At 39.5% G+C, this 16400-nt stretch overlaps 2 non-coding genes across 2 annotated transcripts; both read right to left on the reverse strand.

Annotated features, from left to right (window-relative positions):
* Positions 1 to 245: 245 nt before the first annotated feature.
* On the reverse strand, positions 246 to 349 carry LOC112799485 (small nucleolar RNA R71). The gene has a single exon (XR_003201064.1). It is a non-coding gene; the product is annotated as a small nucleolar RNA R71 (small nucleolar RNA).
* Positions 350 to 8107: 7758 nt separating this feature from the next.
* Positions 8108 to 8211, reverse strand: LOC112799487 (small nucleolar RNA R71). The gene has a single exon (XR_003201065.1). It is a non-coding gene; the product is annotated as a small nucleolar RNA R71 (small nucleolar RNA).
* Between the last annotated feature and the right edge of the window lie 8189 nt (positions 8212 to 16400).

The raw sequence follows: 16400 nt of genomic DNA on the forward strand, positions 1-16400 counted from the left end.
AACTGCAAGTTTATGGACTTCCATCTGAAGATCCTTATCAGTTCTTAACTGAATTCTTGCAGATCTGTGAGACTGTAAAGACGAATGGAGTTGATCCTGAAGTCTACAGACTCATGCTTTTCCCTTTTGCTGTAAGAGACAGAGCTAGAATATGGTTGGATTCACAACCTAAGGATAGCCTGGACTCCTGGGATAAGCTGGTCACTGCTTTCTTAGATAAATTCTTTCCTCCTCAAAAGCTGAGCAAGCTGAGAGTGGATGTTCAAACCTTCAAACAAAAAGATGGTGAATCCCTCTATGAAGCTTGGGAAAGATACAAGCAGTTAACCAAAAGATGTCCATCTGACATGTTTTCAGAATGGACCCTATTAGATATATTCTATTATGGTCTCTCTGAATTTTCGAAAATGTCATTGGATCATTCTGCAGGTGGATCTATTCACCTGAAGAAAACGCCTGAAGAGGCTCAAGAACTCATTGACATGGTTGCAAACAACCAGTTCATGTACACCTCTAAGAGGAATTCCGTGAATAATGGGGTACCTTAGAAAAAAGGAGTTCTTGAAATTGATGCTCTGAATGCCATATTGGCTCAGAACAAAATGTTGACTCAACAGGTCAACATAATCTCTCAAAATCTGAACGGATTGCAACATGCATCCAACAGTACTAGAGAGGTAGCTTCTGAAGAAGCTTATGATCCTGAGAACCCTGCCATGGCAGAGGTTAATTACATGGGTGAACCTTATGGAAACACCTATAACCCATCATGGAGAAATCATCCAAATTTCTCCTGGAAGGATCAACAAAAGCCTCAACAAGGCTTTAACAATGGTGGACGCAATAGGCTGAATAATAGTAAGCCATATCCATCATCTCCTCAGCAACAGACAGAGAACTCTGAACAAAATACTTCTAATTTAGCTAATATAGTCTCTGATCTGTCAAAGGCCACTTTCAGTTTCATGAATGAAACAAGATCCTTCATTAGAAATTTGGAGGCACAGGTGGGCCAGCTGAGCAGGAAAGTCATTGAAACTCCTCCCAGTACTCTCCCAAGCAATACAGAAGAAAATCCAAAAGGAGAGTGCAAGGCCATTGATTTAAACAAAGTGGCCGAATGCACTAGGGAGGAGAAGGACGAAAATCCTAGTGAGGAAGACCTCCTGGGATGTCCTTCAAACAAGAAGGAGTTTCCTATTAAGGATCCTGAGGAATCTGAGGCTCATACAGAGACCATAGAGATTCCATTAAACCTCCTTCTGCCATTCATGAGCCCTGAAGACTATCCATCCTCTGAAGAGGATGAAGATGTGACTGGAGAGCAAGTTGCTCAACACTTAGGAGCTATCATGAAGCTGAATGCCAAGCTGTTGGTAATGAGACTTGGGAAATTGAACCTCCCTTGCTCATTAGTGAACTAGATACTTGGATTCAGAAAACTCTACCTCAAAAGAAACAAGATCCTGGCAAGTTCTTAATACCTTGCACCATTGGCACCATGAGCTTTGAAAAAGCTCTATGTGATCTGGGGTCAGGGATAAATCTGATGCCACTCTCTGTAATGGAGAAGCTAGGGATCATTGAGGTACAACCTGCCTTGTTCTCATTACAATTGGCAGATAAGTCTTTGAGACAAGCCTATGGAATAGTAGAGGACGTGCTAGTAAAGGTTGAAGGCCTTTACATCCCTGCTGATTTCATAATCCTAGACACTAGGAAGGAAGATGATGAATGCATCATCCTAGGAAGACCTTTCCTAGCCACAGCAGAAGCTGTGATAGATGTCAACAGAGGAGAGTTAGTCCTTCAATTGAATGGGGACTACCTTGTGTTCAAGGCACAGGGCCATCCCTCTGTGACAAAAGAGAGTAAGCATGAAGAGCTTCTCTCAGTTCAGAGTCAAGAAGAGCCCACACAGTCAAACTCTAAGTTTGGTGTTGTGAGGCCACAACCAAACTCTAAGTTTGGTGTTCAAACTCCATACCCAAACTCTAAGTTTGGTGTGGAGACCACACACTAACATTGACCTGATCACCTTATGGCTCCATGAGAGCCACTGTCAAGCTATTGACATTAAAGAAGCGCTTGTTGGGAGGCAACCCAATTTTATTTATCTAATTTTATTTTATTTTGTTTCTTTGTTATTTTTGTGTTTAATTAGGTACATGATCATGAGGAGTCACGAAAAAATCAAAAAAATTAAAAACAGAGTCAAAAACAGAAGAAAAAATTTTTCACCCTGGAGGATGCACGGGCTGGCGTTCAACGCCCAGAAGGTGCATCTGGCCGGCGTTCAACGCCAGAACAGAGCACCATTCTGGCGCTGAACGCCCAAAACAAGCAACAACCTGGCGTTAAACGCCAGGATGATGCACAGAGAGGACAAACTGGCGCTGAACGCCAGTAACAAGCATGAAACTGGCGTTCAACGCCAGAAACATGCATTACATGGGCGTTGAACGCCCAGAACATGCACCAATGGGCGTTTGAACGCCAGAATGATGCATGAAGGCATTTTACATGCCTATATGGTGAAGGAATGGTATTTCTTTTCACCTCAGGATCTGTGGACCCCACAGGATCCCCACCTACCTCGCCCTCTCTCTTTCCATTCATGGTCATCCCTTCTGTTTTTCATTCACCACCTACATCTATCCACTCTTCCCCATACACCTCAACTTCTCTTTCCCACCCAATCCCACCCATATAGCCGAATCCATCTCCCCTCACTCACCTCCATCTTCTTCTCCTTCTTCTCTTCTTTCTTTTCTTGCTCGAGGGCGAGCAATATTTTAAGTTTGGTGTGGTAAAGCATAGCTTTTTTTGCTTTTCCATTACCATTAATGGCACCTAAGGCCAGAAAAACCTCAAAGGGAAGACAAAAGCTTCCACCTCTGAGTCTTGGGAGATGGAAAATATAAGCCGTCATAGCTCAGTGGTAGAACATTTGAATGCAAATCCAAGAAATCCCTGAGATACCTCAGGGAATAAATGGTCCTCCACACAACCATTGGGAGCAACTATGGATAGGAGTACCAAAATCATTAGGAATCATTCAACAGAAACAAGGAAGAGACATAGAGGAGCTCAAAAAGCACCAGTGGACCTTCAAGAAGGCGCCACCCTCACTCAGGTGGATTCATTCCTTGTTCTTTATTTTCTTTCTGTTTTCGTTTTTTTTAATATTGTGTTTATCCATGTTTTGTGTCTTCACTTCATGATCATTAGTATGTAACCATGCCTTAAAGATTATGAATAATTCCATGAATCCTTCACCTTTCTTAAATGAAAAATGTTTTAATTCAAAAGAACAAGAAGTACATAATTTTCGAAATTATTATTGAATTTAATTTAATTATATTGATGTGGTGACAATACTTTTTGTTTTCTGAATGAATGCTTGAACAGTGCATATTTTTGATCTTGTTGTTTATGGATGTTAAAATTGTTGGCTCTTGAAAGAATGATGAACAAAGAGAAATGTTATTGATGATCTGAAAAATCATGAAATTGATTCTTGAAGCAAGAAAAAGCAGTGAAAAAGAAAGCTTGCGAAAAAAAAAGTGGCGAAAAAAAAAATAGAAAGAAAAAGAAAAAGCAAGCAGAAAAAGCCAATAGCCCTTAAAACCAAAAGGCAAGGGTAAAAAGGATCCAAGGCTTTGAGCATCAATGGATAGGAGGGCCCAAGGAAATAAAATCCAGGCCTAAGCGGCTAAATCAAGCTATCCCTAACCATGTGCTTGTGTCATGAAGGTCCAAGTGAAAAGCTTGAGACTGAATGGTTAAAGTCGTGATCCAAAGCAAAAAGAGTGTGCTTAAGAGCTCTGGACACCTCTAACTGGGGACTCTAGCAAAGCTGAGTCACAATCTGAAAAGGTTCACCCAGTCATGTGTCTGTGGCATTTGTGTATCCGGTGGTAATACTGGAAAACAAAGTGCTTAGGGCCACGGCCAAGACTCATAAGTAGCTGTGTTCAAGAATCAACATGCTTAACTAGGAAAGTCAATAACACTATCCGAAATTCTAAGTTCCCAGAGACGCCAATCACTCTGAACTTCAAAGGAAAAAGTGAGATGCCAAAACTGTTCAGGAGCAAAAAGCTACAAGTCCCGCTCATCTAATTAAATTAATATTCATTGATATTCTGAAATTTATAGTATATTCTCTTCTTTTATCCTATTTGATTTTCAGTTTCTTGGGGACAAGCAACAATTTAAGTTTGGTGTTGTGATGAGCGGATAATTTATACGCTTTTTGGCATTGTTTTTATATAGTTTTTAGTAAGTTTAAGCTACTTTTAGGGATGTTTTCATTAGTTTTTATGTTAAATTCACATTTCTGGACTTTACTATGAGTTTGTGTGTTTTTCTGTGATTTCAGGTAATTTCTGACTGAAATTGAGGGACTTGAGCAAAACTCTGAAGAAGGCTGACAAAAGGACTGCTGATGCTGTTGGAATCTGACCTCCCTGCACTCGAAATGGATTTTCTGGAGCTACAGAACTCCAATTGGCGCGCTCTCAACGGCGTTGGAAAGTAGACATCCAGGGCTTTCCAGAAATATATAATAGTCCATACTTTATTCGAAGAATGACGACGTAACTTGGCGTTAAACGCCAAGTTCATGCTGCTGTCTGGAGTTAAACGCCAGAAAAACGTCATGATCCGGAGTTGAACGCCCAAAACACGTCATAACCTGGAGTTTGACGCCAAGAAATGCCTTAGCTCGTGGATTGATCAAGCTCAGCCCAAACATACACCAAGTGGGCCCCGGAAGTGGATTTATGCATCAATTACTTACTCATGTAAACCCTAGTAGCTAGTCTAGTATATATAGGACATTTATCTATTGTATTAGACATCCTGGATTGTATTTTGAATCCTGTGATCACGTTTTGGGGCTGGCCATTCGGCCATGCCTGAACCTTTGCTTATGTATTTTCAACGGTGGAGTTTCTGCACACCATAGATTAAGGGTGTGGAGCTCTGCTGTACCTCAAGTATTAATGAAATTCTATTATCTTTTATTCAAATCTCTCTTATTCTTATTCCAAGATATTCATTCGTACCCAAGAACATGATGAATGTTATGAGTCAGATTACCCTCATTATCATTCTCACTTATGAACGCGCGTGATTGACAACCACTTCCGTTCTACATGCAACAGAGCTTGAATGCGCATCTCTTAGATTCCCCAACAGAATCTTCGTGGTATAAGCTAGATAGATGGCGGCATTTATGAGGATCCGGAAAGTCTCACCTTGTCTGTGGTATTCCGAGTAGGATCCTGGGAATCCGGAAAGTCTCACCTTGTCTGTGGTATTCCGAGTAGGATTCCGGTAATGAATGACTGTGACGTGCTTCAAACTTGTAACCTGCTGGGCGTTAGTGACAGACGCAAAAGAGGGATTCTATTCCAGTAGGGGAGGGAACCAACCGGTGATTAGCCGTACTGTGACAGAGTGCGTGAGCATTAGTTTTCACTGCGAGGATGGGATGTAGCCATCAGCCATGGGTGATGCCTCCAGACTGGTTAGCTGTGCGAGTGACAGCCGCATAGGATATTTCCCCGAGAGGAAGAAAGTAGCCACAGTTGATGGTGAACCCCTATACAAAGCTTGCCATGGAAAGGAGTAAGAAGGATTGAGTAGAAGCAGTAGGAGAGCAGGCGTCCCTGGGCTCTACAGCATCTTCATCCGCTTATCTGAAATTCCAACCAATGAATCTGCATAAGTATTCTATCCCTTTTTATTATTCCTTTTTAATTATTTATTCCAATAATCACAATTTCCCTTTTTTTCTGCCTAACTGAGATTTGCAAGGTGACCATAGCTTGCTTCATACCAACAATCTCTGTGGATTCGACCCTTACTCACGTAAGGTTTATTACTTGGACGACCCAGTACACTTGCTGGTTAGTTGAACGGAGTTGTGAAAATAAACAGTGCCCTAAGAGTAAATATATGCTAAAGCTCAAAAGATAGTAATCACAATTTCGTCCACCAAGTTTTTGGCGCCGTTGCCGGGGATTGTTCGAGTATGGACAACTGACGGTTCATCTTGTTGCTCAGATTAGGTAATTTTCTTTTCAAAAAGTCTTCAAAAATCTTTCAAAAATATTTTTTTTATTATTATTTTCGTTTTTCTAAAGTATATTTTCGAAAAATATAATAAAAATACAAAAAAATCATAAAATCATAAAAATCAAAAATATTTTGTGTTTCTTGTTTGAGTCTTGTGTTAATTTTTAAGTTTGGTGTCAATTGCATGCTTTTAAAATTTTTCTTGCATTTTTTCGAAAATTTCATGCATTCATAGTGTTCTTCATGATCTTCAAGTTGTTCTTGATAAGTCTTCTTGTTTGATCTTGATGTTTTCTTGTTTTGTGTCTTTTCTTGTTTTTCATGTGCACTTTTGCATTCATATTTTCCATGCATTAAAGATTTCTAAGTTTGGTGTCTTGCATGTTTTCTTTGCATTAAAATTTTTTCAAAATTATGTTCTTGATGTTCATCATGATCTTCAAAGTGTTCTTGGTGTTCATCTTGACATTCATAGCATTCTTGCATGCATTCATTGTTTTGATCTAAAAATTTCATGCATTGAGTATTTTTGTTGTTTTTCTTTCTCATAATTAAAATATTCAAAAAATCAAAAAAATATCTTTTCCTTATTTTCCTCCAAATTTTCGAAATTTTGGGTTGACTTGATCAAAAATTTTCAAAATTAGTTGTTTCTTACAAGTCAAATCAAAATTTCAATTTTAAAAATCTTATCTTTTCAAAATCTTTTTCAAAAATCATATCTTTTTCATTTTTTTTATTATTTTCGAAAATTTCAAAATTATTTTTCAAAATATTTTCAAAAATCTTTTTCTTATCTTTATATCAAATTTTCGAAAATTAGCTAACAATTAATGTGATTGGTTCAAAAAATTTGAAGTTTGTTACTTTCTTGTTAAGAAAGGTTCAATCTTTAAGTTCTAGAATCTTATCTTGTAGTTTCTTGTTAGTTAAGTCAATTTTAAAATTAAATCTTTTTCAAAATATCTTTTTCAAATATATCTTTTTATCTTTTATCTTATCTTTTTCAAAAATTTTATCTTTTTCAAAATTTGATTTCAAAATATCTTATCTAACTTCTTATCTTCTTATCTTTTCCAATTTTGATTTCAAAATCTTTTTCAATCAACTAACTAACTTTTTGTTTGTTTCTTATCTTTTTCAAAACCACCTAACTACTTTTCCCTCTCTAATTTTCGAAAATTCTCCCTCTCTTTTTCAAAAATTCTTTTTGTTTTAATTTTTAATTTTAATCTTATCTTATCTTTAATTTTCGAAAATTACTAACCCCTTTTTCAAAATTATTTTCGAAAATTTCTCTTCTCTTTTCTTCTTCTATTTAATTATTTAATTACTAACACTTCTCTTCACCTCTCTTCATCTAAAAATCCGAATTCTTCTTCATTCTTCTACCCCCCTTCTTTTTTCTACTAACAGAAAGGAATCTCTATACTGTGACATAGAGGATTCCTCTTTCTTTTCTTGTTTTCTTCTCTTTCATATGAGCAGGAACAGGGAAAAGGGCACTCTTGTTGAAGTTGATCCAGAACCTGAAAGGACTCTGAAGAGAAAATTAAGAGAAGCTAAATTACAACAATCCAGAAGCAACCTTTCAGAAATTTTCGAACAGGAGAAGGACATGGCAGCCGCAAATAATAATGATAATAATGCAAGGAGAATGCTTGGTGACTTCACAAAGCCAACGTCCAAGTTTGATGGAAGAAGCATCTCCATTCCTGCCATTGGAGCCAATAACTTTGAGCTTAAGCCTCAATTAGTTGCTTTAATGCAACAAAACTGCAAGTTTTATGGACTTCCATCTGAAGATCCTTATCAGTTCTTAACTGAATTCTTGCAGATCTGTGAGACTGTAAAGACGAATGGAGTTGATCCTGAAGTCTACAGACTCATGCTTTTCCCTTTTGCTGTAAGAGACAGAGCTAGAATATGGTTGGATTCACAACCTAAGGATAGCTTGGACTCCTGGGATAAGCTGGTCACTGCTTTCTTAGATAAATTCTTTCCTCCTCAAAAGCTGAGCAAGCTGAGAGTGGATGTTCAAACCTTCAAACAAAAAGATGGTGAATCCCTCTATGAAGCTTGGGAAAGATACAAGCAGTTAACCAAAAGATGTCCATCTGACATGTTTTCAGAATGGACCCTATTAGATATATTCTATTATGGTCTCTCTGAATTTTCGAAAATGTCATTGGATCATTCTGCAGGTGGATCTATTCACCTGAAGAAAACGCCTGAAGAGGCTCAAGAACTCATTGACATGGTTGCAAACAACCAGTTCATGTACACCTCTAAGAGGAATTCCGTGAATAATGGGGTACCTCAGAAAAAAGGAGTTCTTGAAATTGATGCTCTGAATGCCATATTGGCTCAGAACAAAATGTTGACTCAACAGGTCAACATAATCTCTCAAAATCTGAACGGATTGCAACATGCATCCAACAGTACTAGAGAGGTAGCTTCTGAAGAAGCTTATGATCCTGAGAACCCTGCCATGGCAGAGGTTAATTACATGGGTGAACCTTATGGAAACACCTATAACCCATCATGGAGAAATCATCCAAATTTCTCCTGGAAGGATCAACAAAAGCCTCAACAAGGCTTTAACAATGGTGGACGCAATAGGCTGAATAATAGTAAGCCATATCCATCATCTCCTCAGCAACAGACAGAGAACTCTGAACAAAATACTTCTAATTTAGCTAATATAGTCTCTGATCTGTCAAAGGCCACTTTCAGTTTCATGAATGAAACAAGATCCTTCATTAGAAATTTGGAGGCACAGGTGGGCCAGCTGAGCAGGAAAGTCATTGAAACTCCTCCCAGTACTCTCCCAAGCAATACAGAAGAAAATCCAAAAGGAGAGTGCAAGGCCATTGATTTAATCAAAGTGGCCGAATGCACTAGGGAGGAGAAGGACGAAAATCCTAGTGAGGAAGACCTCCTGGGATGTCCTTCAAACAAGAAGGAGTTTCCTATTAAGGATCCTGAGGAATCTGAGGCTCATACAGAGACCATAGAGATTCCATTAAACCTCCTTCTGCCATTCATGAGCCCTGAAGACTATCCATCCTCTGAAGAGGATGAAGATGTGACTGGAGAGCAAGTTGCTCAACACTTAGGAGCTATCATGAAGCTGAATGCCAAGCTGTTTGGTAATGAGACTTGGGAAATTGAACCTCCCTTGCTCATTAGTGAACTAGATACTTGGATTCAGAAAACTCTACCTCAAAAGAAACAAGATCCTGGCAAGTTCTTAATACCTTGCACCATTGGCACCATGAGCTTTGAAAAAGCTCTATGTGATCTGGGGTCAGGGATAAATCTGATGCCACTCTCTGTAATGGAGAAGCTAGGGATCATTGAGGTACAACCTGCCTTGTTCTCATTACAATTGGCAGATAAGTCTTTGAGACAAGCCTATGGAATAGTAGAGGACGTGCTAGTAAAGGTTGAAGGCCTTTACATCCCTGCTGATTTCATAATCCTAGACACTAGGAAGGAAGATGATGAATGCATCATCCTAGGAAGACCTTTCCTAGCCACAGCAGAAGCTGTGATAGATGTCAACAGAGGAGAGTTAGTCCTTCAATTGAATGGGGACTACCTTGTGTTCAAGGCACAGGGCCATCCCTCTGTGACAAAAGAGAGTAAGCATGAAGAGCTTCTCTCAGTTCAGAGTCAAGAAGAGCCCACACAGTCAAACTCTAAGTTTGGTGTTGTGAGGCCACAACCAAACTCTAAGTTTGGTGTTCAAACTCCATACCCAAACTCTAAGTTTGGTGTGGAGACCACACACTAACATTGACCTGATCACCTTATGGCTCCATGAGAGCCACTGTCAAGCTATTGACATTAAAGAAGCGCTTGTTGGGAGGCAACCCAATTTTATTTATCTAATTTTATTTTATTTTGTTTCTTTGTTATTTTTGTGTTTAATTAGGTACATGATCATGAGGAGTCACGAAAAAATCAAAAAAATTAAAAACAGAGTCAAAAACAGAAGAAAAAATTTTTCACCCTGGAGGATGCACGGGCTGGCGTTCAACGCCCAGAAGGTGCATCTGGCCGGCGTTCAACGCCAGAACAGAGCACCATTCTGGCGCTGAACGCCCAAAACAAGCAACAACCTGGCGTTAAACGCCAGGATGATGCACAGAGAGGACAAACTGGCGCTGAACGCCAGTAACAAGCATGAAACTGGCGTTCAACGCCAGAAACATGCATTACATGGGCGTTGAACGCCCAGAACATGCACCAATGGGCGTTTGAACGCCAGAATGATGCATGAAGGCATTTTACATGCCTATATGGTGAAGGAATGGTATTTCTTTTCACCTCAGGATCTGTGGACCCCACAGGATCCCCACCTACCTCGCCCTCTCTCTTTCCATTCATGGTCATCCCTTCTGTTTTTCATTCACCACCTACATCTATCCACTCTTCCCCATACACCTCAACTTCTCTTTCCCACCCAATCCCACCCATATAGCCGAATCCATCTCCCCTCACTCACCTCCATCTTCTTCTCCTTCTTCTCTTCTTTCTTTTCTTGCTCGAGGGCGAGCAATATTTTAAGTTTGGTGTGGTAAAAGCATAGCTTTTTTTGCTTTTCCATTACCATTAATGGCACCTAAGGCCAGAAAAACCTCAAAGGGAAGACAAAAGCTTCCACCTCTGAGTCTTGGGAGATGGAAAATATAAGCCGTCATAGCTCAGTGGTAGAACATTTGAATGCAAATCCAAGAAATCCCTGAGATACCTCAGGGAATAAATGGTCCTCCACACAACGATTGGGAGCAACTATGGATAGGAGTACCAAAATCATTAGGAATCATTCAACAGAAACAAGGAAGAGACATAGAGGAGCTCAAAAAGCACCAGTGGACCTTCAAGAAGGCGCCACCCTCACTCAGGTGGATTCATTCCTTGTTCTTTATTTTCTTTCTGTTTTCGTTTTTTTTAATATTGTGTTTATCCATGTTTTGTGTCTTCACTTCATGATCATTAGTATGTAACCATGCCTTAAAGATTATGAATAATTCCATGAATCCTTCACCTTTCTTAAATGAAAAATGTTTTAATTCAAAAGAACAAGAAGTACATAATTTTCGAAATTATTATTGAATTTAATTTAATTATATTGATGTGGTGACAATACTTTTTGTTTTCTGAATGAATGCTTGAACAGTGCATATTTTTGATCTTGTTGTTTATGGATGTTAAAATTGTTGGCTCTTGAAAGAATGATGAACAAAGAGAAATGTTATTGATGATCTGAAAAATCATGAAATTGATTCTTGAAGCAAGAAAAAGCAGTGAAAAAGAAAGCTTGCGAAAAAAAAAGTGGCGAAAAAAAAAATAGAAAGAAAAAGAAAAAGCAAGCAGAAAAAGCCAATAGCCCTTAAAACCAAAAGGCAAGGGTAAAAAGGATCCAAGGCTTTGAGCATCAATGGATAGGAGGGCCCAAGGAAATAAAATCCAGGCCTAAGCGGCTAAATCAAGCTGTCCCTAACCATGTGCTTGTGTCATGAAGGTCCAAGTGAAAAGCTTGAGACTGAATGGTTAAAGTCGTGATCCAAAGCAAAAAGAGTGTGCTTAAGAGCTCTGGACACCTCTAACTGGGGACTCTAGCAAAGCTGAGTCACAATCTGAAAAGGTTCACCCAGTCATGTGTCTGTGGCATTTGTGTATCCGGTGGTAATACTGGAAAACAAAGTGCTTAGGGCCACGGCCAAGACTCATAAGTAGCTGTGTTCAAGAATCAACATGCTTAACTAGGAAAGTCAATAACACTATCCGAAATTCTAAGTTCCCAGAGACGCCAATCACTCTGAACTTCAAAGGAAAAAGTGAGATGCCAAAACTGTTCAGGAGCAAAAAGCTACAAGTCCCGCTCATCTAATTAAATTAATATTCATTGATATTCTGAAATTTATAGTATATTCTCTTCTTTTATCCTATTTGATTTTCAGTTTCTTGGGGACAAGCAACAATTTAAGTTTGGTGTTGTGATGAGCGGATAATTTATACGCTTTTTGGCATTGTTTTTATATAGTTTTTAGTAAGTTTAAGCTACTTTTAGGGATGTTTTCATTAGTTTTTATGTTAAATTCACATTTCTGGACTTTACTATGAGTTTGTGTGGTTTTCTGTGATTTCAGGTAATTTCTGACTGAAATTGAGGGACTTGAGCAAAACTCTGAAGAAGGCTGACAAAAGGACTGCTGATGCTGTTGGAATCTGACCTCCCTGCACTCGAAATGGATTTTCTGGAGCTACAGAACTCCAATTGGCGCGCTCTCAACGGCGTTGGAAAGTAGACATCCAGGGATTTCCAGCAATATATAATAGTCCATACTTTATTCGAAGAATGACGACGTAACTTGGCGTTAAACGCCAAGTTCATGCTGCTGTCTGGAGTTAAACGCCAGAAAAACGTCATGATCCGGAGTTGAACGCCCAAAACACGTCATAACCTGGAGTTTGACGCCAAGAAATGCCTTAGCTCGTGGATTGATCAAGCTCATCCCAAACATACACCAAGTGGGCCCCGGAAGTGGATTTATGCATCAATTACTTACTCATGTAAACCCTAGTAGCTAGTCTAGTATATATAGGACATTTATCTATTGTATTAGACATCCTGGATTGTATTTTGAATCCTGTGATCACGTTTTGGGGGCTGGCCATTCGGCCATGCCTGAACCCTTTGCTTATGTATTTTCAACGGTGGAGTTTCTGCACACCATAGATTAAGGGTGTGGAGCTCTGCTGTACCTCAAGTATTAATGAAATTCTATTATCTTTTATTCAAATCTCTCTTATTCTTATTCCAAGATATTCATTCGTACCCAAGAACATGATGAATGTTATGAGTCAGATTACCCTCATTATCATTCTCACTTATGAACGCGCGTGATTGACAACCACTTCCGTTCTACATGCAACAGAGCTTGAATGCGCATCTCTTAGATTCCCCAACAGAATCTTCGTGGTATAAGCTAGATAGATGGCGGCATTTATGAGGATCCGGAAAGTCTCACCTTGTCTGTGGTATTCCGAGTAGGATCCTGGGAATCCGGAAAGTCTCACCTTGTCTGTGGTATTCCGAGTAGGATTCCGGTAATGAATGACTGTGACGTGCTTCAAACTTGTAACCTGCTGGGCGTTAGTGACAGACGCAAAAGAGGGATTCTATTCCAGTAGGGGAGGGAACCAACCGGTGATTAGCCGTACTGTGACAGAGTGCGTGAGCATTAGTTTTCACTGCGAGGATGGGATGTAGCCATCAGCCATGGGTGATGCCTCCAGACTGGTTAGCTGTGCGAGTGACAGCCGCATAGGATATTTCCCCGAGAGGAAGAAAGTAGCCACAGTTGATGGTGAACCCCTATACAAAGCTTGCCATGGAAAGGAGTAAGAAGGATTGAGTAGAAGCAGTAGGAGAGCAGGCGTCCCTGGGCTCTACAGCATCTTCATCCGCTTATCTGAAATTCCAACCAATGAATCTGCATAAGTATTCTATCCCTTTTTATTATTCCTTTTTAATTATTTATTCCAATAATCACAATTTCCCTTTTTTTCTGCCTAACTGAGATTTGCAAGGTGACCATAGCTTGCTTCATACCAACAATCTCTGTGGATTCGACCCTTACTCACGTAAGGTTTATTACTTGGACGACCCAGTACACTTGCTGGTTAGTTGAACGGAGTTGTGAAAATAAACAGTGCCCTAAGAGTAAATATATGCTAAAGCTCAAAAGATAGTAATCACAATTTCGTCCACCAAAGATCTAAAAATACTTAACACACAAGTCACGGCATCGAATGGCAATAAAAGGTAATTAAAATTAATATTTTTAAAACCTAGGAAACATGTTTTTCACATACATCACATAATAAGGAAGGGAAAGTAAAACCATGCAATTTCACATGAATAAGTGGGTGAAGGATTGAATAATTCACTTAAATTCAGCACAAAATATATCATAAAATATGGGTTTATCAGTCCATCTAGAGTATTCGCCTACAGAAGGATGCCATTTGGTATGTGCAATGCACCTGCAACCTTTTAGAGGTGCATGCTCTCCATCTTTCCTGATATGGTAGAGAAATTTTTGGAAGTCTTCATGGATGACTTCTCAGTGTTTGGAGACTCATTCAGCTCCTATCTTGACCATCTAGCACTTGTTCTGAAAAGGTGCCAAGAGACTAACCTGATTTTAAACTGGGAGAAATGTCACTTCATGGTGACTGAAAGAATTGTTATTGGGCACAAAATTTTGAACAATGGAATAGAGGTAGATGAAGCTAAGGTAGAGGTAATTGAAAAATTACCACCACCTGCCAATGTTAAGGCAATCAGAAGCTTTTTGGGGCACGCAGGATTCTATAGGAGGTTTATAAAGGATTTTTCAAAAATTGCAAAACCTCTAAGTAATCTGCTAGCTGCTGACACACCATTTGTCTTTGACACAGAGTGTCTGCAGGCGTTTGAGACTCTAAAAGCTAAGCTGGTCACAGTACCAGTCATTTCTGCACCAAAATGGACATTATCATTCGAACTAATGTGTGATGCCAGTGACCATGCCATTGGTGCAGTATTGGGACAGAGGCATGACAAGCTTCTGCATGTCATTTATTATGCTAACCGTGTTTTAAATGACGCACAAAAGAATTACACAACCACAAAAAAGGAGTTGCTTGCAGTGGTTTATGCCATTGACAAGTTCAGATCCTATTTAGTAGGATCAAAAGTGATTGTGTACACTGACCATGCTGCTCTAAAATATCTCCTCACAAAGCAGGATTCAAAACCCAGACTCATAAGATGGGTGTTGCTTATGCAAGAGTTTGATATAGAAATAAGAGACAGAAAAGGGACATAGAACCAAGTAGCTGATCACCTGTCCCGGATAGAACCAGTAGCAGGAGCGTCCCTCCCTCCTACTAAGATCTCTGAAACCTTTCTAGATGAGCAACTATTTGCCATTTAGGAAGTACCGTGGTTTGCAGACATTGCAAATTATAAAGCTGTGAGATTCATTCCCAAAGAGTACAACAAGCAGCAAACAAAAAAATTGATTTCTGATGCAAAGTACTACTTGTGGGATGAACCATATCTCTTTAAGAAGTGTGCAGACGGAGTAATCCGTAGATGTGTGCCTAGAGAAGAGGCACAGAAGATCCTATGGCATTGCCATGGACCACAATATGGAAGACATTTCGGAGGTGAGCGAACAGCCACAAAATTTCTACAATGTGGCTTCTACTGGCCTACTCTCTATAGAGACTCCCGAGAGTTTTTACGTAACTGTGACAGTTGCCAGAGAGTTGGTAATCTATCTCACGGTTATGCCATACCTCAGCAAGGGATCTTAGAGATTGAGTTGTTTGATGTATGGGGTATTGACTTCATGGGGCCTTTTCCACCATCATATTCAAACACGTGTATTTTGGTGGCAGTAGACTATGTATCTAAATGGGTAGAGGCAATTGCAACACCCACTAATGATACTAAGACAGTGATGAAGTTCCTCCAAAAGCATATCTTCAGCAGGTTCGGTGTCCCTAGGATACTGATCAATGATGGAGGCACTCATTTATGCAATAAACAGCTTGACTCTGCTCTGGTCCGAGATGGAATTAACCACAAAGTGGTAACTCTATATCATCCACAGACAAATGTGCAGGCTGAAGTCTCAAATAGAGAACTAAAACGAATCCTAGAACGGACTGTAAGTACCCGTAGAAAAGATTGGGCAAAAATTCTGGATGATGCTCTGTGGGCATACAGAATTGCATTCAAGACTCCTATAGGAACCTCTCCATACCAGCTGGTGTATGGAAAAGCCTGTCATCTGCCAGTGGAACTGGAACACAAGGCCTACTGGGTGACCAGATTCCTAAACCTTGATGCTAAGGTGGCTGGAGAGAAGATATTACTCCAGTTGAATGAGCTAGAGGAGTTCAAACTTAATGCTTTCGAAAATGCTAAAATTTACAAGGAGAAAGCAAAAAGGTGGCATGATAGAAAGCTGTCATCTAGAGTCTTTGAGCCAGGACAGAAGGTTCTGCTGTTTAACTCTAGGCTCAGATGGTTCCCTGGAAAATTGAAATCCAGGTGGAAGGGACCATATGTGATTACAAGTGTGTCACCATATGGATATGTAGAGCTTCAGGATATTGACTCTGAAAAAAAGTTCATTGTTAATGGACAGAGAGTCAAACATTATCTTGAAGGCAATGTTGAGCAAGAGTGCTCAAAACTTAGACTAAATTAAAAGCTCAGTAAAAGTCCAGCTAAAGACAGT

Source organism: Arachis hypogaea, chromosome 4, assembly GCF_003086295.3.
Source record: "Arachis hypogaea cultivar Tifrunner chromosome 4, arahy.Tifrunner.gnm2.J5K5, whole genome shotgun sequence".
Taxonomy (NCBI): Eukaryota; Viridiplantae; Streptophyta; class Magnoliopsida; order Fabales; family Fabaceae; genus Arachis; species Arachis hypogaea.